General features: G+C 36.7%; 1 protein-coding gene across 1 annotated transcript in view; it reads left to right on the forward strand.

Annotated features, from left to right (window-relative positions):
• Window positions 1-25,161, forward strand: part of LOC102004531 — a 75,694-nt gene that overhangs the window by 16,029 nt on the left and 34,504 nt on the right. The gene's annotated exons all lie outside the window — the stretch shown is intronic.

Genomic DNA, 25,161 nt, shown 5'->3' on the forward strand with positions numbered 1-25,161 from the left:
TAGTGATACACTCATACCTATGTTTATAACAGTACAATCAACATCTAAGTCTTGGAAACAGCCTATCTGTGCATTAACAGATGAGTGGATAAAGAAAGAGCGGCATTTACACACGATGGAGTAGAGCTTTGCCAGGAAGATGCACTGTACCATTTCTAGAAAAACAGGTGCACCTTGAGTCCACAATGTTAAGTGAAGTAAGTCAGACAGTTTAAATATCATGTGGCTTCTCTTATATGAGAAATCCAAAATAAAAAGATACAGCAAAGTAAAAGATAGGTAATAAGAAATAGGAGGTAGATCCATCTAATGTATTTTTAAATCTACAAAATATATTTACAGTGTGACAGTTGTCCCTTTTCTTGATTCCTATACCTCTACTAAAATTTATTCCTTTACTATTCATGTTACACTGTTACACTCTTAATTGATTATATATAATCACTTCCTTAACATCTGTGTGTTCCAGCTGTAATATTTAACCCCTGTGTGGGCTGCTTTCTAATGTTTTAACAACAGACACCCAATTGGGTAGTATTTTCCTGGTATCTCATATGACTGTAACCTTGACATTGAAGTTTATTGTGTTTGCGGATACTTGGAATTTTACTACATTCCTGTGAAGAACTCCTGATGTTTTAGAATTTTGGCGGCAATTGGTTGGATTCTGACCAGAAACTGACTACTGAGAAGCAGGTCAAAAGCCAGTTCATTTATTTTCTTCTTAGCTGGTCTGTTCTCATTCTCCCCAACTATGCCTGATTTGAGTCTCATGCAGAAATTTAGACTCTGGACACAGAACAAGTGTTACCACTCTAGCATTTTTAAAATTTGTTTTGAGCACTGAAGATTGAACCTAGGGCCATCTCATCCGAAGCAGTTTTTGTTTCACTTTGTTTATTTATTTCTGAGATATGCTCTTGTGAAATTGCCCAGGTTGACCTCCAGTTCCTCTTGCCTTGGGTTCTCTTTTTTCTCATTCTAATGCCTAGGTTTGCCTTAAATTTTTGTTTCTTTTTCTTTTCTACCCCTGAGAGAATGTATGTTTTCCATCAGAGTTTCAGACATTCCAAGTGATATTGACTTAAACTTTCCTTAGGTTACAGGATTAAAAAGAAATTTACCCTGTGGCAACTTTGATGTATTCGCCTCATTCAAATCTCTCTGCATTATTCACTCTAGTGGCTGCAGGTTTTTGCTTTTCTTAGTCATTTGTGTATCTTTGTGAGTATTTTCTTACTTTATTTTGCATTTTGTTCTGAACTTACAGCAGTTATACCCAGGAAGTTTCTGTCTAATAGGAACAATCTTGGCTATCAAAAAGATAGAGCAGCTAATTTAAAGGGTGAAAGTAGGACTTTTCATTTATTTCACTATATTTCATATTACTAGACTTGGACCACCACTATCTACCTTATTTACAATAACTGTTTCCTAATGTATATCTTAAAGTTTATGATCTATCAATAAAATGCTCACATTATATTAAAGAAATGACATCCATTTTGACTTGCATTACATTGTCTCTCTCTCCAAGTTACGTTCCCTCAGAAGCAAGAAGCAGAATGACTTCTTGCTTTAAATTAAATGACTTTAATTCTAGTCATTGCTAAAATTATTTACAAAAATTAACAATAATTTATTCTTTTGGGGTTGGTACTAACTTTTGCCCCATTCCTTTTTTTCTTTTGGTACTGGAAATCAAACTCAGGAGCTTGTGCTTGCCAGGCAGGTGCTTGTGCCACCGAGCTATATCTCCAGCCCTTGCCCCATTCCTTAGACATTTCTGTAAAATAGACAGGTACCCAGGCATCTCCACCTCTCTCTCCATTTCATACATATGAGCCTTTCTAAATTCAGATAGATGTAGATATAGATACAGGTAGATATAGATGATATAGATATAGATATCTATATATAAAGAGAGAGATACACATAGACATAGACATAGATATAGAGAAAGAAAGAGCTAGAGATATACAGTAATACCTTAATTCATAAACACATCTTCTTGCAAACAATTCCATTCTCAAATAAAAGGGACAAAATTTTGCTTCTATTCACAAACTCCACACTGGGCAACAAACACAACTGGGATCATCTTCCCCACACAAATACAAACACTGCCATCTTTCCCAAAATTGAAGTCATGAACCAAGGTGCCTCTATGTACATATTGTACATGTGCACACACATAGAGATTGTCACTGAATTTCTATTTCTCCATGTCCTTGTGCTCATGCCTACATCCTTGGGCATAGCATCACCTGTGACTGTTAGAAGTCCCCTCTCTGAATGTGTCTTGGTTACTTTTCTCTCGTTGCTGAGACAAAGTACCCAACACCGAAAATGAAGGAAGGAAAGGTTTATTTGGCTCACAGTTTGTGGAGATTTCAGTCCATACTTGGTTGGCTCCGAGGCAGAAGACAGAAAAGCAAAGCAACAAGGGCAAAGGGGGGAATGGCAGCCGAACAGCAAAGCAGCCAGAGCAAATGGCAGAATGGCCCCAAGCAGCTTCTTTCCCTGTCTTACATTGTAAACAGGCTACCCCCACCTAAGGGGTGTGTAGCTCTCACATAATCTCCAGGCCCTCCTCTTCCACAGGCTCAGGATGAATACAAAGTAAGCACCCTGGCTTCCTGCTGAGTCATTTAGCCAAACCTCTAGACTCCCCAAGTTGACACAATGTATCAACCATAACAGAATGTCATCTAGGCAATGACTAAGAAAAGAACATGGCACCCATCCCTTAAGGAAGGAGTGATGATAGAACCACCTTTGAGAACACACCATGTGATTAGGATGAAAATACACGTCTCAAAAACACATCTTTGTTCATCTTTGTCTCTGCTTTACCCCGCTTGTACCACCATCTTACAGATATCTCCTAAGAGAAAAATAAATCCCTTGGAATCCATTCCCTTAGTTTGCCTTTATACACTACAAACTAAATTAGCTCCCTTTATCTCCTCCATTTTAAAAAAATTTCTTTTACTTTCTTTTTTAATGGAGAAAGTTGAAAATAATAACCAAAAAACACTGCAGAATAACCAACAGAACTCTAAGACTCTCACATTGTGTTTCCATATAGTACAGATTTGAAAATTAAATATTACATTTTCTCATCATTCTGTCACAAAAAGACAAACACTGCATTATTCTACTTACATATAGAATCTAAATTTGAAAACTCATAGCATCATAGGTAAAATGGTAGTTTCCAGGTGCCAGGGTGGGAGGGGAAAGGGAGTTGTTTAATGGGCATGGAATTTCAATTCTGTAAGATCATAAAGTTCTGGAGATAGGTTGAAAGTAGTGTATAAAAATCTAACACTATAAAAATTGATGTTTAAAAATGGCGAAGACAGTTTTTTGTAGAGCAGAGAGAACATATGCAAAAAATGGAGATGTTTCATGTAAACTCTGAGAATAGGCTTGTTTCTCTCTATTTTAATTACTGTGCAGCATTAACTCTTAGAAATTTAGTGAAATTCTATATTATTTCTATTTTTTATTATTTTTATTCTCTTTAAAAAATAAAAAAAGAAATAAAAAAGAAAATTGACAAGATATAATATATACTCAATACACAATTTATGAATAAATATCTAAATCATAGCCAAAAACATGGGCTACAAAGAAGGTATACTTTATATCCAGTTTGTAAGTGTTTATGTCTATAAAAATGCATAAACACATACAGACAGATCAGGATAAAACAGATTATACTGCTATAACAAACCCCTAAATAAAATAACATGCTACCTTCTCAGAAAGGAAAAAAGAAAAAGAAAGGAAAGGAAAAATAGATTACATTTCTTAGGACTTTCAAAGCTTGGGGTCCATAGGTGACTTACAGTTTTGTAAGCATAAGCATCTCTATGGGTCAGAAGATACAAAAGTTAATCTAAACCAGTGGAGAGTGACCCTTCTCATTAACAATGTGGAAGAGTATGTAATTATCTTGCTACAGTTGTAACAAAAATTCCAATTAGCTTTTTGACCTTTTCAGTTTCCTCTCCCTTACTTTCCTCAAGGTATGTATTAATTTATAACAGCAGGATTTTGTTTGTCTGTTTTCTCATGTCTCTATTGCTCCTGATTGTGTATCACAAAATTTGGTCTCCTGATACTTCCAGAAATTCTGTCCGGCAACTCATGATTTCTGATAAAGCTCTACCTACAAAACTAGCATCAGCAGATAGAGTTATTTAAAAGGGGAAACAATGTCCATAAAGGCAAATTTGGAACAAAGTGGCTCACAGTAAACCATTAAGCAATAGAGACTTGGAACCATTTTCCTGGTCCAATTGACTTCAAAGAATTATTACATAGTTAAGATTAGGAGTTGGGATTGAGAAGTAATAGCAAGGATAAAAATAAATTTCACTATCCCTGCGGATATAGAATTAAATTACCTAAAGAAAAGTCACAGCACCTAAGTGGCTGTTGTGATAGATGACTAAGAGAGACACAAAACTTTAAAAATTTAGACAGGCAATCCACTTCCAACAAATTTAATTGAATATAGAAGATTAAGAGGCAGGATTCTATCTCTCTTCAGAAAGTTGACTGTTACCTTGGAAGAGGGTTGTTATTAATGGAGCTGTGGCTTAAAATTCTTTTTGAAAATTATGGAGGTTAATGATGCAGCATTATTAGAGTCAATTTGTCAGGAATACTGCAAATAGTCACTTTTCCTGTCTTCACAGAACTTACATAGCACTTTTCTTAAAAATTTCATTAACAGTTATATTCGTCAGGCTTGGCTGTAGCTCAGGGATAGAGCACTTATCTAGCACATGCAAGGCCTGGGGTGAACCCCCACTGTGGCAGGACAATAAAATTACACCAGGGAAGGTACTGTGACATTCTTAAAATGCACCAGAGTTTCTGTCTAGTGCTGGCCAGCGCTGATGGCGGATGATACTGTCATTTAAACAGTTTCCATGAGGATCACAGGAACCAGAAAAGTTACCCAGTGAGAACACTTAACACTTCCAGCAAAGACCAAGGCCAGGGTGGTAGCCTGAACTGTGTGACACTGAGGTGTGGTTGGTAATTCCTAAAATCCACCTAGACAGGAAGCCCACAAAGATCCTACTGTTTCTATCTATATGAAACCTCTAGTTGTAATACGCAAGGCCAAACTTGAACCACCACTACAGAAAACGGGAGCACATATGTGGGTTCACAGATCCAGAGCTGCTGCAATGAGGAGGTAACAGGGAACTCTTCAGAAAGAACCAAGCAACAACATCAGAAGCCCTTTGCCATAGGTATTATTTCACAAAAGACCAACCTACAGTTAACCAAGGTAACAACCATAAAGGACAAATAAATATCCAAACTTACCAGGATTTAATTGCTACAAACTCTTCTCTGTTGCTATGAAAAAATTATACTAACTTACAGTTCTGCAAGTGAGAGTCCAGAATGCGTCTCGCTGAGCAAAAATCAGGACATCAGCATGGCTGCATTCCTCTCTGGAGGCCGAGGACAGACTTGGCCTTTAGCCTTCTCCAGTTGCTAGGAGATACTGGGGTTTTGTAGTTTCTGGACCTCTTCTGCCTTCACCGATAGCAATAACTAGCAGCGTCTGACATTACAACACTGACAGAGCCAGGGCCCCTCTTTGCCCCTCATAAGTACTTTGTGATTATATAGTGTGCAGTCAGCTAGCCCAGATAATCCCCCCGTGTTAAGACCAGTTGATTAGCCACCTATATTGCATCACCGCATCTGTTTCCTAGCCTGGTCACAGCTTCTGCAGAGTAGGACATGGGCACGCTGGCACAGGGGCATTACTCCATCCACCCGCCTCTAAACTCAAACTTAATTTCTGGTCATTTAGCATTTTATGGAGACCTAACTGTGAAAGTGGTAATTATGAGGATCAAATAGTAGATAGAGTTTGGCCTGAGACATGCCTTACTGCTCGGCCACATTGTCACATTTGTTCACTAACTTTAAAATAAAGGTTATCTTAAAAGAAAAGGCAAAGCAACACTTCTGAAACTATAACTCTTTGTCATTGCAATGAAGTAAAAGCAATTCTTTATTTTTAGGAAAACTACACAGATTTGAGGCACAGCCAAAGATTTGATCTGCATAGATGCAAATGCTTGCTAATGTTGCAAATTTCACTCGCTTGTTTGCCTACTCAAAGGAGGAAGTGATCTTCCACTCGCTATTCCAAATTCAGGTTTTTTACTAGATCAAATTAACACATATTTAGTTTAGTAATACCTGTAACATATACCTTAATTACATTTATTATAGACCTGGCAACCAGTACAAACTATAACATATAGAATATGTACATACTTTTTCTCCCCCTTTCTTCTTTTCCATCAGTGGTAGTAAATATTACAGTTTTAACCAGAAGTTAGAATTTGAAGACTGGGATTTCTATAATTTTTTTCCATAGTAACCATACATTTAACATAGAAGTTTTTAATCCAGAGCAAAATACCCCCTTAGCATTTAGAATAGGCTGAGTGTAGTAACTCGGCTGAGCCCTGTGCCCAGCTACAAGATGAAGGTTGATCTTACTTGATTGTCTATCTGTTCTTCTGGTTCTAGGAGATCTAAGGTTCAGGAGAAAACTTCCACCCTCAAGTACACACTGTTAATTCTACTTCCATGAAAGATTTTTGTACACAAACGACTGATAGCTAATAGAAACTAATCAGGTGGTTTTGACTCTTGGGATACTGAGGCTAACAATCTAAAATTAGTGTATTTTCCTTGGAAGTTTGTTTAAAAAATTCAGCAATGCAATTAGGAACATTGTCCTATGGTTTTCTTGAAAGTGCTTCATCATATATACAAAATCAGTAGTAAAATTGTAAAACAATCCATAATTTGATGCAAAGAGTTAACTATAATCACTTTTTTATAATAGCATGGAAGTAAAGATTTGATACCTCAGGAAAGGCAGATTGTTGTAATAATATTCAATATCTTCTTTGGCTAAAATAAAGCAATCAGGATAATTAGGTTTATCATTTTGCAAACATTGACTGCTAGAGGACATTAAAAAAATCATCCTTTGGATATCGAAGTTGAAGAACAAATAAACCACCAAGATAATGGGATAAGGTTGCTATAGGGATTAAGTCTTCTGAGATTTCTTTGCAAAACTATTAAATGTCTAAAACTAACATCCCAGTATTTCTCAATTTACATTGTGTTTTTTGCCCTTAAGTTTCCTTGTAGATGCTAGCATGATTGAGATATTACCTGTGGAAAAAATTTAATTTCCTAGAGGCCAAATCATGAGAATTATGATGTAACTCAGAGTAATTACAAACAGCTGGGGATAAACTGACTGTTATTACAGTGCCCTTCCACCTTGTACAGCCAGTACAATTGCATCTAGATGCCCTGGAAAGAGCAATCTAAGTTTATAGAGTCAAGCTTAAACTTTGCAAACTTACTTTGGTGGTACAATTACGTTTGTTTAAAGAATATACATGAAATCAGAAACATAGTAACTTTGCTTTTGTTCACTATTCTTACCTCAGGCATGAGATCAACTTTTGGTAATATAAGTAGTATATAGCCTGGAGAAGCACATATTATGCTGTCAAAGAGGATTAAGATAGATGAGGACCCATACTGACTGCTTGATTCTACCTTTATCACTGAGGGAAGCCGGAGGGATAAAGTGTAAAGTTATTACCCAGAACTTTCCCAGTTTTTATATCATTTGTTGGCACTTTCCCCTCATCCCCAATGGCACTGCTGAGCCCCAAGCGTCAGGCTAACAGCTGCTCACAAGCTTTATGAACAAACTATAAACGACTTGTTTTTGGCTAGATGCGGGACTCAGATAAGTTCACTTCCACAGTAGACAGATTAAAGGAAGATTGAAGGCAAGTTTGAAGACTGAGAATATTCACGTAAATGAAATGCATATCCACAGAGGAGGTGGAAGATTCAAGTGGTGATGAAGAATATATTTGTCCCCTCTTCATAAGTTTATATGCTTTTGTTCACTCTGTTTTACTAGGAACAATCAACTGTGCCTGCTCTTTCCGATCCATTTCCCATCACTGCTAGGTAAGAGTAAAACAATACCTTCCTCATCACACAAACATTAAGATTTTTGTCTAAGGTAATACTACATTTTTCTCTGAGTTCTTCTTTGGCCAGGTAGAAAAGAAAAATATTATCTTCTTCATTTGGACTTGAATGTGGCACTTAACTTTCTGTGATTCAGATTGCTAATTCAAATAGGTGATACCGGTCTAAGAGTTAAAATGATGTGCATCTTATGCCTAGTCCAGTGCCTAATATAGGAATATTCTATATACTGCAACTTCTTTTATTACAAACACACACACACACACACACACACACACACACACACACAGTTCTTTTGAAAACAATGGTTTTCAGGCAAACCATTAGTGTTATAGCCTTCAGTAAAATCAATTATGCTGCCCTGCCTGCATGTTCTGCTAGAGAATACTTTCAGAGAAATGCACCATTGTATAGTTCACCTTGTGTGGACATTGTTGTGTACTTACACAAAAGTATAGCAATAGTAAATACATGTAAGTACATAAATTGTCACCATAGTTATAAAGTATCATTGCCAGTTACTGTGAGTGTGCATAACTGTGGTATACTCTTATTCATCTGGCAGTGCAGGGGCTTGCTGTGCAATACCTGCACAACACCTGAGTGGTGTGCTACCCTTTAATGTTATGAGGATTATACAGTTGTGAGCTGATGACATTTTTACTGCCTCATAATTTTTTATATGTAGACTATCATTGATTGAAGTATTGTTATACAGCCCATGACTGTACATTAAACACCGAAGTTAAATTGTAAGAGATAAAACACATGAGATCAGTCTACCAAGTAAATACTACTACACATACTCCCTCTCTTCAAGGATGTTTCTAAGGCTGTCTTAGCATCCAGTGGTTTATCTTTCTCCTGAGGGGGTTGTATCTCTCCAGGGTCTGGATCACTTATCTTGTGAGGATGTACTTCCTCCATGGATGAATTGCCTTGTCTTGAGACCAGGCCCAGTGGGCTTCAGCACTTGCCCACCAAGTTCTGTAGGACATACTCAAAGCATGTGAAAGTAAATTCAAATTCATAAGAAAACACACATTTTAGGAAAGACTAGAGAGTCAACACTCTTTTAATTTTCTAAAATTAGAAAAAGAACAAAAAGACTAAAGTAAGGTAGAAGAAAGTGAAAGAACAATATGAAGCAGAAATTAATTAAACACACTATCTCAGGGTTCACAAAGTCCAAAAGTAGATTATCTATAAAAAATAGCCAAATGAAAAATTAATAATCTATAGCTGATACTGAAAATAAAGTGAGAGGGTTTAAATGTCTGGTTTGGGGCTTAGAAGAGTCATCATTATATACCTGTAGGTATAAAAACTAATTAGGGAATTACAAATAATTTTATGGCTACATTTATTTTAAAATGAGTAAATATTAAGCACATCCATAAAAATTATAGCTTATCAAAATTAACACAAAACACTGTACATATAAAAAACTTGAACTGTTATTTAATGAAGACACTGAATCTACTTTAAAAACTTCAGAGACTATTACAAAATTCTCTGAGAAATTTTACTTAAACATTTAAGAAAGATATCTTATTAATATATACTCTAAAAATATCTTAAGTGAGCTGGTACAACTTGAGTTAAAAAATGTTCAGAAGAGATAAAACTGAAACCCAAAGGAAAATAATAACACATGACGAACAGTTCAATTTATTCCAGGAATGTGAGCTTGATCCAATGGTGATTTTCCTTCATTAATAGATTAAAGATAAAATCAAATGGTCATCTCAATACATGAAAAATAGTGGATAAAATCTAAATCTCAGTGATAGAGTACATATGTGTAGCCATGGGTTCAATCGCCAGTACTGCCAAAAGTTAAGCAAATAAGTAAATAAATAATAAATAAATAAATCTTAAAATCTGGTAGATGTCATTATCATTTGAGATGAAGAAGAGAGCAATGATAATTTTTACAATCATTTCTATTTAACTTAGTTTTGACTCTCCTAAACAGTAAATTAGATGAGAAAAATAAATAAACACTAAGGAGGTTCAAAGAGTGGGAAAATATATTTAACTATTAAGAAATAAAATAATTATGAATGTTGAATATCCAGAAAGAGATTCAGAAATTTGCTGTATTGGGATTATTAAGAAGACAAATTGGCAACCCATATTTCATATAATATAAAACTCTATTGTATTTCTATATACTAACAAAAAGAAGTTATAAAATTATTTCTAAATATAAAAATAACATAAACAGCCAAAGGTCCATGAACAAATGTAGTATAAATTGTATGACCTCTATCAAAAAACTATGAAACATTATTGATAGGAATAAAAAAGGAGTTGAGTATATACAAAATGTTTGTACATCAGCACATTTAATTTTTAAAGATGTAGATTCCTACCTATGTTCTAAAGATTCGTTTACACCTAGTAATCCCAACAGATTAAGGGTGTGTGTGTGTGTGTGTGTGTGTGTGTGTGTGTCAGAGATACACAGAGAAAAAAGCCTTCTGGAAAGTAATGAAAGATAATATCTTCATATTATAATGTAGGAAATAATTTTTAAACAACTTATGGAAAGCATTTAACTATAACAGTGAAAGACAAATTGATATATTTTAAAAATAAGAACGTGAGTTCATCTAATAAATTATTTGATAATTAGAGGTGTTGAACATTTTTTATATAATCTTGGCTCTCTTTATGCCATGTTTTGAAGAAGATCTCTTTACATTCTTTGGTCAAATTTTACCTGGATTATTTGTCCTCTTGTTGTAGAGATGTCTGTGGTCCTCATATGTTTTGGATATTAATTGCTCAAATACACACATGCACACACACACACACACACACACACACACACACACACAGGGAAGAGGTCATGTATGGTGGTACACCCTTGTAATTCCAGACCTTGGGAGGCTGAGGCAGGAGGATCATTGCAAGTTCAAGTTCAGTTAGGCCTACCTAGTGAGTTCAAGGCCACCCTGAGCCACATAGCAAGACCAAGAAAAACCAAGAGAAAAAGAGACAGGGCAAGAGAGAAAACAACAATGTTTTAAATAAATGAAATGGGGGAAAAGATTTCAACATGCAGAAGAATAAATCTTCACCCTTACCTTACACAATATAAAAGAGAACTCAAAATGAATTAAAGACTTAAGCATAATACCTAAAAATAATAAACTCTTAAATAAAAAATAGAGAAAGCTTCTTGACATGGATGTTGGTAGTGACTTTTCAGGCACAACATGAAAAGCACAAGCATCCAAAGCAAAAATAGACATGGCATTGCATTCACTTTTTGCACAGCATAGGAAACAGTCAGAGTAAGAAACAATCTATGAAATGGGATAAAATATTTGCAAAGCAGCACAATTATAAAAAGCTCCCATTAGAATATTATAATGAGCTCCTAACAAATCAATTAGAAAAACACAATTTGAAATGAAGTCACAAATCACATGAGTATATCATCCAACCAATAAGTGTCAGACACAAAAGATCAAGAAATCACGTAACCTTCGATGACAGTGTTCTTTTCCTGGTATGTCTGGTTCCTCAGATCTTTCTGTTTCAGGCTTTCTCTAGTCTAATCCCCCAGTTGTATGAAGCACATAAGGTGTTAGTCAGTGTTCCATAGGACCTTTGCTTTCCCCAGTTGATTGTGTAGTTGGGTGGCAGCTGTTTAACCCATCTGGCCAACAACCATAGACAGGAGCAATGATCCCCATGGCTAAGGCAGCTCACCACTCCTACTCCTCGTGTTGCTTATCACAGTGTCCCTGGGCATCATGTGCTTCACATGCCGTGGTCTACAAGGAAGAAATGCTGCTCACTTGAATCAAATTGTACATGAGGAAAAAAAGCATAGAGTTTGTGCTACATTTTTATTTTGGTTTTCTAGCGTGGATGTTGGTCCTAATTTACATTCCTAGGAAGAAGCATAGTAACTTTATGGGATCTTAATATAAGTATATAATCTTTTATTTACTCTACTAATCCTTCCTGCAAGGAGCAGAAATAATTTTTGCCTGGATGTATTACAGGTAATAAAATGATAGTCTACTTCAACATTAATTTTTAATAAAAATATTTGTCACAATCTCATTACCTTTACAGACTGTGAAACTCTAAAATGGCAAGCATCATCTTCTCCCCATTACACACTTGTAAGAAATGAACAGTCCATGCCTAATTTCTAGCTAGTAGAAATAATAAGTCCTTTGACATAGGATATAATTGTCTTGGTTACTTTTCTCCTATTGCTGAGACAAAATACCTGATGCCCAAAATTGAGGAAGGAAAGGTTTATTTAGCTTACAGTTTGTGGAGGTTTCAGTCCACAATTGGCTGGCTCCAAGGCAGGGTGGCACATGGTAGAGGCAATGGTTCAGGGCTGCTGAAGATGGAAAAGCAACAAGAGCTAAACGGAGGAGCTGTGGAAAACAGCCTCTTTCCCTCCCTTACATTATGTGCAAACTACCAGCCCCAGGGCTGGTGTAGCACTCACATCCATAATTCCAACTTTGGACCATGAGTCAATCATTAACTCTACAAACCCGCCCCATGACTGCATGTGACTTTGGGGGAACACCCAGACACACACCATAACAATGACACAAGGCAGTTTGATGTCATCCACATTGAACAATTTAAAAGATAAAATGGAAATATAAGAAATAACGATGAACTATAATCTTAAAACTCTTTGGAAGACTTTGCTTTTTCTTCCTTTTATATGTTGACGTTGATCTCAGCTTCAAGCATAATGCATTTTAGCAACTGGGACATTACTCAAGTTCAAACCTAACATATTCCTATATAATGCTATTCTTCCTGAGATTCTCAAAAAAACAGAATAAAAAAGAAAGTTTGGGATAACAATTACCATTATATTTTTAGAAATACACAGCAGTGAGGAACAGTCACTTAAGAATTCACATATTTTATGAAATTTTTTAAAGAATACTATGAATTAACAGTAAAAAATTGCAAATCTTTTTTATACTTATATAAGAAAAATGTGAAAATTTTGTTGATCTTAACTTTCCTTAGAACATTCAACCCATAAATCTTTGACATATTGCACCAAATGGATTTACTATCATGTTCTTTCACAAAAAAGGTGCAGACTTTGAATTTTGACTATTAAAGCCATGTGAATGAATATGAAATGTATTGTTTTATCAGAATATTAGGCCTAGTGTTTATCAAAGTTCTATACAGCTCATAAAAATATGACATGTGTGAGAAATCAGACATTAAATTTATCTTCCAATACCCAATGGAATTATTTTCTTTTTAAACATAAATAAGGAAACCTCGGTACGCTTCCTGTTCTGTCGTACTATACAGATAAAACTAACATAGCTGACACAACTCTCATATCTACCTCCTCCCTTCCTAGTCTCTCTATTGCATGTTGTGGAAGCCCCACACAAACGGTTAAACTGCTCTACATGTTCTAATTCTTCCTGAATTTTCTGTCTTCCTTTGACTCTATATTCTTAGCTTTTCTTTATTGAGGGTATATTTTTTGTTAAATGTATTTCCACGGGAGAAACTATGTTGATCCTTCATCTTTTGTCTTTCTATACTTTTCTGTCATTGTTAAGGCAAAATACCCAATGCCTAATATTAAGGTAGGAAAGGTTTATTTAGCTCACAGTTTGTGGAGGTTTCAGTCTATAACCAGCTAGCTTCAAGGCACAGCAGCACGGCACAGGGGCAACTGCTCAAGGAGTCAGAAGATAGCAAAACAAGAGCAAAAAGAGAAGAGACCAGCCTCTTTTTTTGCCTTATACTATAAGCAAACTACCTGCCCTAGGGCAGGTATTGCACTCACATTGTCTCCCTGCCCTCCTCTTGCACAAGCTCAGAATGTTTACAAAGTGAGGGTGCTGGCCCCCTGCTGAGTCACTTAGTTAAACTTCTAAACTTCTCAAGTTGACAGAATGAACAACATCCTAGAGGTAAGGGCATGTCCTCTATACCCTAAAATATAGAACTGCTGAGTTACTGATTTAAGCTTCTAGAATTAAGTTGACACAATCTATCCACTATTACAGATCTCATTAATGCTTAACAACTCCAGTTAATATCTACACATTAACAATTCTTAACATATAATCCTAGCCCAAGGAATTCTCATGAATCCTTAAATACCATCACCTAAATTGTTTAGGAATTATCTGCCTACATTCAACATTTATCTTCTCTTGTAATCTTTGACCCGGTGATTCCCACAGCATCCAAGAACACCACAATGCTCTATTCCCTTTTACCTACAATATCAACTTGACTATTACTCTTAATTTGCCTAATTCCCTTGCCATATACCTTAACCAATTAATCACCAAATGCAATCAGCAATATCTCTGGAATGTATCAAATCCACCCACTTATCCACTACTTCTCTTGTCTAGACTTAGCTGAAGTACTGAAAGCTCACCTTGACCCCACTTGTGTCTGACTCAAACCCTGTCTGCACAATGAGTGGAAGCCATGTGTCTGAAACCCAAGTAGGAGCATACCTAGTCTCAAAACTACACACGATTCTTACAATAAATTTAAATACCAATACATGATGCAGCAACTATGTTTCTCACCACTCCTATTGCATGGCCCTTCTTAGGATTCTGCCTAACAAAATTTCTTTTAGTTATTTAAGAATGTGAATGATTTTTGAGATGGGTATTTGCCCATGCTATTAATTTTTCCTGTAACTTTAACCCCACAACCTTATCCTTTAAGCTTAACTCCCACTTCCTCTCCATTTTCATTCAGGTATCTCAAACAGGAAATAATTTCCTGACCCTTAAGCTGGGATTGACTAACTCTCATAGTTGTTCCTGTAGCATCCTTTAACTTTCCTACCTTGTATTCTCTGTGAAGGGCTGTAATCATAAGAGTCTCACCTGTCTCACTCAAATTCTAGGACTACAGTGTTTCTTTAAGTCCAGGTACCTATAATATTTACCAACAGATTAATGACATCAAAACTATAATATGTTCATAATTGAAAAGTATCTTCATAATAAAGAAAACATAAACCCACCTTGTTTTTCTACTAAAATGTCTTTTTAAAATATGATTCTGAGGTAAATTTTCCCTTGCCCACCATAAAGGAATTTTGGTTCGATTTCCCCTCATTTTTTCATCCTCGGTGTGTAATACAGGATAGGTACAATGAAGTTACCAACATTCTAAGCACAGCAAGCTGCAATATTGTGAAATTCTGTACCCTTCTATGGGCATTAATTGGTAACATTGTCCCTTATAGACAAGCTATTATCTACCCTAGCCCTGCTTGACTCATTTTTAATGCTTATCTTTATCTAATTGCTACAGCCAAAGTCTGCTCTATTGTTATCTCCTTTAGAGGGCGATTTATTTGATAGCTTCGTGTAAACACAATTTCTTTCCAAATTATCCCATCTATTCCATAATTTCCCTACTATCATGAGACTCTAACAGATTAAATAAAATGATGAGGAGGCAATTTCACTGCAAATTCTATAAACATAGAAACATCATTAAATCCTTTGGTGAAACATTAGGAATGCATCCCTGTCTTTTTGATTAACTCCACTTGCTCCTTGATGGCTGAAAAATGAAGCCAAGGATCTGCTGATGACATCTCACATAAACACACATCAATATTTAAGATATGTCACTTGCCATTTTCTGGCAGACTTTCAAAGCTTCTCTTCTAGGTTGTTTTCTATCCTTAGTGCCATTGTAAGAAGCAAGGCTAAAATTTGCTTTAGGGTACAAGGACAATTGTGTAAACATTCATATAATCAGAACACATAAGGTCAGTTGGTTTTGGTTAAAGAAAGACCAAACATTTAATGAAGAAGGAAGTCAAGTATATAATTCACTACAGACTTCAATAAGTTTACAAAATTGTTTGAAATTAGATACTTTTTGGTGCATACCAGGAACCAGCAATTTACTTAGGTTTATGGTCTTATATTCTACTTTAATCATTTCTCTCTGAAAGTTTCTTGTTGCCCTGCATAGTAACCTTCCTATATTCAATACATTAAGAACATATTCTTACATGTAGTCTCTGGATGGCCTAATATTTTCCAAAATGTTTTCATTTTTTTCTGTAACTCAGAAATATATAAGCATTATCTTTTATTCATGTATTACCTAAACTTAATTTTCAATATAGTATTTATTTCAATAAATACAGAATTTGCCCCACTGTCATTTGGGAAAGGAAATAATATATATAAATTCCATAGTTCACTCACTCACAAACTCTTGTGAAATTATTATACCAATTTTATAAAGGGAATACATGCCAGTCTATCTTTTAAAAAGCACTGAAAAATGTTTAGTTGTCAAAGTTAATCTTGGCATATTTACTGCCATATTCCATATTAAATCACTAACCCACCAATCAGATATTGGAAATCTAAATAAACATAATAAAGTAGTTTAGGATATGACAATAATCAAATTTTCCAAGGCTATGTAAATGTCAGAATTATTTGGAGCACAGCATATGTTCTTGGTCCTAGACCCAAAGCAGTCTGTTTTAATGCACTGGAGAATTACTCAGAAATAAGTATTTTAAATGCTCCTACAAAATATGTATTATTGTTTATGTTTTAGTAATTTTCACATAAGTGGTATTAAGTTCTGTGCCAATTACGACAGTCTAACTCTTTAACATACACATAACCCAAATATATATGCATGCCTAGTGGGGATACTTGCCAATATTGTAATGGTTTCCTGCGGAGCAGAAGAGAAAATGATGAGGTAAGGGTAAAGAATTCTTTAATTCTAATTGTGATGTTGTTTTCCCTAAAATCAAAGTTAAAGCAAGTGTGACAAAATGTAACTTTGTCATAGTTTTAATGTGTATATACAGGTTTCTGGGCTTACTCTATTTTCCACATTTGAAATGTTTTATAATTTAGAAAAGTATTACCTTTAGGAAGGAAATATTTGAATAACTGCTAGGCAATGTAAGCTATCTTTCAAATTGGTATATTGTTGAGAAAGCAAAAGAGTACTGTTAGTAACTTTTCCAGCATAAGAGACAGAGTAGAACATACGATCAACCTGAAATCAAACTAGTTTAAGACCTCCTTAATGCATTAACTTAACAGAAAAAAATATTTTAGCCTTTCCCTTGATCCCCTCCTGCAGAAGCTATCACCATTGTTGATTTAATTTGACCAATTTATTTTCTACTTTTATGGAAACACTTTTGTGTAATACACAACTTTCAAGAGAGTCATAAAAAATAATGAAAACACAGGAAAATTCTAAACTTAAATATTCTAAAATGCAGTAAAATGCAATTAGTCAGTAACATTTACTGAATGCTCAATATTTCAATGATGCATCAGAAGATATGAGATCAAAAATGAAACAAAACAGGAATCTTTGTCCTCAAGACAAGACAATCTTTGCCCTTAATTCAACTAATTCTTCACACAAAATACAGAACATCAAAAAATAAGACTTGTATAATTGTAGGACTAGAATAGGTACTAGTTATTACTAATGGTTAGAAAGTCAAACCTAGTGAATAATGCGACCACGACCAGGTTGAAGAGTTCATCCATTTCCCCTCGTGACCGCAGGCATTGTCCACAGGTTCTGTCTCACCTCTCGCCTCTCTAGTTATAGGTTATCTCATCAGTGTGTAGGAATGGTTTCTGTCTTGTGTACTTTTACCTAAGGTACATACAACGGTATATATTTCACTTGGAAGGTTTTATATAACTAATACAGAAAAGCCCTCCCAAACGTAGCAATTTATTGGTTCAAGCAAGTGAATATTCCAGATGTAACTTAATCTAGGGCTCAAAGATAATCAGGGTCCATTTTACTCCCCTGTGCTCTTGCAGGGCCATGTTCTGCCTTGGCTTCACTTTCAAGCCATCTTACCTTCTCACCACTAAATCACTGCCAATAATCCACAAATCACTGCCTGGGAAATTCGCATCCAGAGGAAAAGAGGCTGTTTCCCAGGCTTTACACACAAAACTTCTGGAATGTCAAGCAAAAATTTCATCTGTGACTCCCTGACTTGACTCAAGTACAAGTTTCTGAGTCAGACGAGGCTGAGGATAGAGTACAAGGGGTGATCAATATATGTGGTGAATGTTGAATTTAAAAAAATTATTAAAGTACAAGACACATTCCCATTAATTCCTTCCAGAATGCTGCTGTCCCCCACCCTCCCCACACATTTCAAACCCATTGATCATTGAGTGTATGGAGTAATTCCGGAAGTCTTCCTTCAGGTCTTTATGATGTGTGAGCAAAAATACAGTGAACGCAGCTGCTGAGAACCATTGACGGCTCCCACATTCTAGTGTATCCTCATCCACCCCATTCACTGTCCCCCCCACACACTGGGCAACTCCTGTCTCTTCCCTAAAGTCAGAATGACCATAAAAGGTGAATGTTCTGGGTTGATTCAGCCCCTAAAGGCACCGAAAGTAGCACAACTAAAGGCACGGAAGAGGACTTCCAGAGCCCGTTCAGAAGTGGCAGGAATAATGGGAGAAGTATTCTGAGGGCAGATTAATAACAACTTGTTTTTTACTGTGATAATTTTTAAGAGTAAATAGTCACTGTGTTTCTGAACTCTTCTCATACACTGATGTATGCATTAGTTTACTTTAAATGATACGTTCCACTGACTTATGGCACCCAAAGTAGATAGGCTCTTTTACAAGTAGATGTTTCTCAAAGACCTAGCCATAGGAAAAATAATGAATGCTGAATGGTCAAAAGAAGAAAAGAAGAAAGAAAAGCCAAAGAGAGAAGGAAAGGGAAGGAAGGAAGGAAGGAAGAAGGTCAAGAAATGGAAGTGAGAATGAAACAGAATATAGTTCTCCAAAGTGGTGGTATGTTGGTAAATGTTTACCAATTAGCTTTCCAAGCAAAACATACTCTTTATTATGCATGACAATTTTCATGGTTCAAATTCTCCCACCATGATGATTTAAAGATACTAATGAGACTTGACAGAATGCACAGTTAAGAAGGAATGTACAAGAAAACATCAATATACACATATTCTGCTACAAGAGACATTTCCAATGTCAAAAGCAAATATAATGCTACAGTACAGTAGGATAATTAGAAAGTAATATAAATTTTCAGTACTTACCTGTGCCTTTAATGTGGTCTGATTGCTTATAAGGTTATATGTTATTTTGAAATAATGGTTAATTTAGTAAATGGCTCACAAAATCCCTGAAATTTTAGAATTAGCTCTTTCAGGATTTCTAGGAAGATGGCAGAATGCTGAGCAGCAGAAAAACAGGCTCTCCAATATTTGAAATCCAGATGCTGGAATATAGCAAACTGAGGAAGAGAAGGAGGAGGGAAGTGAATCCCTAGGACCCGACAAGGACCTGAAGTGAGAATTACAACCTACAGAGAGAGGAAAGAGAGTGACCACAATGCACAAGATGGAAGTGGTAGGCGTGGGCAGAGTGGCTTGAACCTGCAGATGCGTGCTGACTCCAAGTCTGTGGTTATATATTACTTCCATGTCTTCTCATTTTCTATTTGATTGTTTATTTAACTCCTTGTTGATGCTTGTAAACTGCTTATGGTAGATATCTTTATTGCTAGTACCCTGAAGAAGACGTAGGGATAGGCAGAGAGTTCATGAGCAAAACCAAACTGCATGGGTAATACTTCAAAGAATCAATGACTGGGATATTGCACAACAAAAGAAGTCACCAACAGGGAAGAGATTAACGCACAGAGTGGAAAAAAGAAATTCGCCAGCTGTTCCTCAGACAAATGACTAGTATCTAGAATACATAAAGAACTAAAAAAATCACACCTCCCCAAATTTAAAGACCTAATACAAAAATGGGCATCTGAAATAAATAGACACTTCTCAGATGAAGAAGTACAAATAGCAAATAAATATATGAAAAATGTTCAACATCACTGGTTATTCAAGAGATGCAAAATAAAAAAAAAAAAAAAAACAGATTCCACCTCCTTCTGGAAAGAATAGCTATCAACAAGACATTAGCCAATAACAAGTGCTGGATGGGCTGTGGGGAAAAAGGAACGCTTCTCTATTTGGGGGGTAACTGTAGATGGGTGCAACCACTGTAGGAATCAGTAAGGCAGTTCCTCAAAAACTAGGATTAGTGCTCTCATTCCACCCAGTTATCCCCCTTCTGGGTATTTCTCAGAAGAATTAAAAACATCATACCACAGTGATATATGCACACCCATGTTTATAGCAGCACAATTTGTAATAGCTAAATCTTGGAAACAACTGAAATGCCCATCAACTGATGAATGCATGAAGATGTGTTGTTGTTTTTTTTTAATACAATGGAGTACTACTCTGCCATAAACCTGAAACATTGCTAGGTAAGTGGATGTATCTTGAAACCATACTCTTAAGTAAAATAAATCCAACACACATGTTCAAATATCACATGGTTTCTCTGAGAACCCAAAAGTGGAAATAAAAACTAAAATGTTTAATAGATATTGTAAAGTGGAAAGAAAATGTTCAAATTGGGAGGGGGATGGGAAAGGAAGGAAGTGAAAAGCCAAGAATGAAAACAAAGCTTTTGTAAATAAGGACGGGAGGAGGGGTTGAAGGGAAGGGAAGGAAAAGGGAAAAAAAGAAGCATCAGCATACATTATATACAGGTACAAATTCCTATGATGAATGCAATCATCATGTATATCTAGAATGTACCAATAAAATTAATTTTAAAAGATGAATTAGCTCTTTCATGCTAGCATGAATTGATATGACCAACGAAGCAGTTTTTTCAATTTCTTTGTGAAAAAAACTGGTCACATAAAACAAACTACACTTATGTGTTGGACTCTACTCAGACTTTGGTGAGGTAAACAAGGAATTTTATTAAACCAAAACTAGCACTTCAGGTCAGCCATTACAGATTGCTATTGTACAATGTTTTATTCCTATTTCCCCTGCAGAAAGCACACCCCTTCTCATGTTCCCAGATATTGCACTTGTCCCATAAACTAAATCCCACACACTTCCGCCCACTACACTGTCAATTAGTCTTCTTGCTCTTGTGGAGCACCACTTAACGGCATTCAACCTCCACCCCAACCATGACAGCTGTCCTAGCACTGTATTTTCAAGATGAATGTGGCAGAGTGTACAAAACTGCCATCCCTGGATCACCTACTTTATAAAAAAAAAATTTATTTAAAATATTGATGCCCACTTCCTGCTAAATGTCTAGTAAGAAATTTAGGAAAACAATCTAAGTATTTCTTTAGGTAGTAAGTACTGAAAGTTTGGTTTTAATTGACTGAATTTGAGTATTTTGTTTCTGTTGTTTGTTTGGCTGTGTGTTCGTGTTTGTTTGTTGCAGTACTGGGAATTTAACTCTGGACCATTGAACTGAGTATTCCTAGGCTCTTTTTACATCTTGAGAAGGGGCCTATTGTGGTTTATATCTACATGTCCCCCTAAAGCCTCATACATTTAAATGTAGGGCTTTGGGGAGGTGATTGGACCATGAGTGTGTGATATTAGCAATGGAAGGGCTCTCTCTCTTTCTTCCCTGGATGCTGCTCTTGGCTTCCCAACTGACGCACCATGAGCAAGTTTCCTCTGCCATGCCTCTCTGCCATGTTGCTCTGCCTTAGACTGAAATCTCTACAAAACATGAGGAAAATAAAGCATTCCTCCTATAAACTGTGGTGTCAGGTATTGTGTTCCAGCAAAAGGAAAGGAATTAAGACAGGGTCTCATTAGTTGCTGGGCTCAAACTTGGAATTCTCCTGCCTCAGTCTCCCAGAGTGCTGAATTAGAGGACTGCAGGTGACTTAATGGAGTTCAGACTTTTATGCCATCAGTGCCAGACTTGAGAGAGCTAACTCAATGTCCACTCAAAAGAGAATCACCTTTCATGTGCATAGGTTTGGTGTTTTGTCTTTTGTTATTTAATTTCATTTTTCACTGTTAGTGTTGGAAAGCAAGGGCCTTCTAACCCTGAGCTACATTACCTGCTCTGCTTATTTTGTGTTTTGAGACAGGAGCTCAATGAAATACTCAAACTTGTCTAGAAATTTCTACCTTCCTACCTTGCTCAGCCTCTCATATACCAGGAATTACAGGTATGCATTGCCATATCTTTATGTGTTTAGTTTTTAATCTGTATTTTGTGCTGCAGGGATTGTCCACTAGGTCTCCATGACCACCTAGTAGCCTACATGTTCTTAAAGACTCTGCTAAAACAGCCTCTTGGAAGCCTTCCAGTCTCTCCATTTCACTTGAATTGCCCACTGTATGTCCACAGCACTAAGCATATAAGCTCAGTATTTCACAGTGGTTCTATCTTCTCACCTACTGGACTGCAAACTCCTTGAAACTGAAGGCAGGTGAAACACATCTGTGAAGTCCGTTGTAGTGGACTGACAACTGGTGGTCAAGTTATAACCCCAAGCTGAACTGAGTAAGCACAGGGCTTGGTGTGGGAGGCCCACCTGGGGACTGTGCCCAGCAGCATAAGTGGTAGAACAGGAGAAGAAGAAGAAGAAAGGCTTTTGGGAACTAAAGAGGCTGTTGGGAGCTGAGAGAGGCTGTTGGAGCTGGTAGAAGCTGTAAGGAGCTTTGGCTGTTTTGGAGGAGCTCGTCATGCTGGCTTTCCTGATGAACTTGGCTGTTTTCATCCTGCAAGAAGCTCGGGACCTTGTTGGCACTGAGAATAGCTTTGTTTCACTTTGGGGGAGCTCTGGTCCTCACCTTGAGCATAGCTTCCTGGCTCCAGAGCGGAAGATGGCGCACTGCCGGTTTCCTGGAAAAGCTTGCTGCGTTGGCTTCCCTGATGAGAACTCAGCCATCTTGATCATCCGAGGAGCTCGAGACCTCACTGTTACTGAGGACGGCTGTGGGACCTTTCAGGGGAGCTCTGATTCTTCTGGATGTTTCTTCCCGGCTCCAGTGCAGATCCCTCAGCCTGCTAGTACCAAACCTTCATCCCACTGGCACAGACTTCCTAGATTCCACCACTGACCTTTGGGCCTTTGTAGCACAGATCCATGAAACAGGCCTACATGAGATGTTGTCATGGGCTCTGGACCTCCAGCTGGACTTGTGGGAGGCATTGTTATGAGCTCTAGGCCTTCAGCTGGACTCATGCAGGACATTTCTGTGGGATCCAGGCCCTCAGCTAGTTTCCTTGGTTTTAGTGTGTGGACAGATTTCCTGAACTCTTTTGTACATCATTCTTTGAGTGACTATTATAAATAATCTTACAAACCATGTGCCCTGTATTATATTGTTCTCCCTTGCAAAATAAACCTCAAACCAACACACCCTGCACTTAGCATCATGCCTGATAAATATCATACAGTCTGTAATTTCCAATAATGATACAAATGGAGAAAGTAAGAATGAGGAGAAGAGAATATGAAAAGTTGGGAATATCAACAGAAACTAAGGAAAGAGTAACATGGGGATGCTTGTTTTAACTTTTCATTTGGATTTCAATTCTTGTTTCATTCAATAATACAAAGCAGCACACATTTCACAATGCCCTCTCAACAAATCTATTTTTTGCTTTTTCAGATGTATTTTGGAAAATACATCAAAGAAGCCTAACAAATACCCATTAGTTGCAGTAAATTGCCAGGACATCGAAATAAAGAGTTGAATCTACGCTGACTGAGATTGTACAAGTTTCTGTGAATCAAATTATAGTGCCTCACTCCTACTATCCTGTGGAAACACTTACTATTATTTTTTAAGGCAAAAAAAGAAAAGCTTTTCCTCCAATTTTAAAGAGTTCTCTTCCGCTAAGTCAGTTTGGATGCAGGTCCCCACATTTCCCCAAGTGTGTGTGGGAATGTGGGCCTTCCACACTGCAGAGCTAACTACTATATTAGTGAGTCCACCTAAGCAGTTTTAGCGCTCACATGCTCACCCACATTTTCTTTCTTTTAGGCTTTTTTCTTCTTTAGGGGCCACATACAAATAAATGTGAGATTGAGCCCGACTGAACATGTAAAAGATGTATTTTGCACCAAAGCCAAGTGAAGGCCAAGTGATGCCAGAGTATGCAATATGAAAAAATGTTTTCAATTTATGTAAATCCAAAAAAGAAAATTCCCTAGGAAATTTGAAGCCACAGAGGGAAACTTGCAGCTGAGTCATTCCAAAATCAAAGCAATGACGATATGACAATCAGGATCAGTCACCATGGGAATAACCATTTAGTTTCAGCAAAACAATCTTATCTGTCATGTTAAGTTAATGTTAATTTGAAATTTATTGGTTTTGTAGATATGCTTATATTACACATGCAAATTATGTTTTACTTTTAAAATTGAATGTGAGTGAAATCCATGAAGTTTATCCCCAATTTAGAAGTAAAGTACATAACAGGATAATAAAAGCTACACTACGAAACTGGTTAAGCACAGCGTTGTGCTTTTATTTATAAGAAAACACTGTGATAGAACAGAGTGCAACGTTGCTGATGAGTCATGTTCATTCATAAAGACAAATGCCAAGCTGCATTGTGACAGTGTGATTGGAAGGAACTTGTTGACCACAAAGTGCCCATCTTTTGCTCTGTAACATTCATTGCTCAGCTTAGCTTTATTCACCACACTATACTCTGCATGTTTGCTCAGAAGAAGCATCTAGTAGTTAAAAGCATGGACTCTGTGAGACTGGCTAGGTTCAAGCCTTGTCTGTGCCATTCGTTGACTACAGCAGAAGCTTTTGCCAAATGTCCTCCACTTCTCTCCTCTTGCAAACACACAGGACAGCTACATCTCTAAGTCCCCTCTGTAATAAGTTAGGATAGTGTGGCGGGTATACACAATGTGTACGGTGGGAGTAAGGTTTGCATTTCCAAGGCTGGTCATATTCCCATTCTTACCCCATCAGTACTCTTCCAGTCCCTCCAGGATGACCCTGAGAGTTAGGTTTTTCTGAAATTAAAGCTACAGTACTATGGCCAAAGTGCAGAAAACTTTTGAACTCTGAGCAACCACTTAAAGAAGGGCTCCCAAATCCATTTAAGACCAGGACATTAGCAAGAAATCGCTGTGACAAAACTATTCTAAGTATTT

This window comes from Chinchilla lanigera, unplaced genomic scaffold, assembly GCF_000276665.1.
Source record: "Chinchilla lanigera isolate Chin_1 unplaced genomic scaffold, ChiLan1.0 scaffold00046, whole genome shotgun sequence".
Taxonomy (NCBI): Eukaryota; Metazoa; Chordata; class Mammalia; order Rodentia; family Chinchillidae; genus Chinchilla; species Chinchilla lanigera.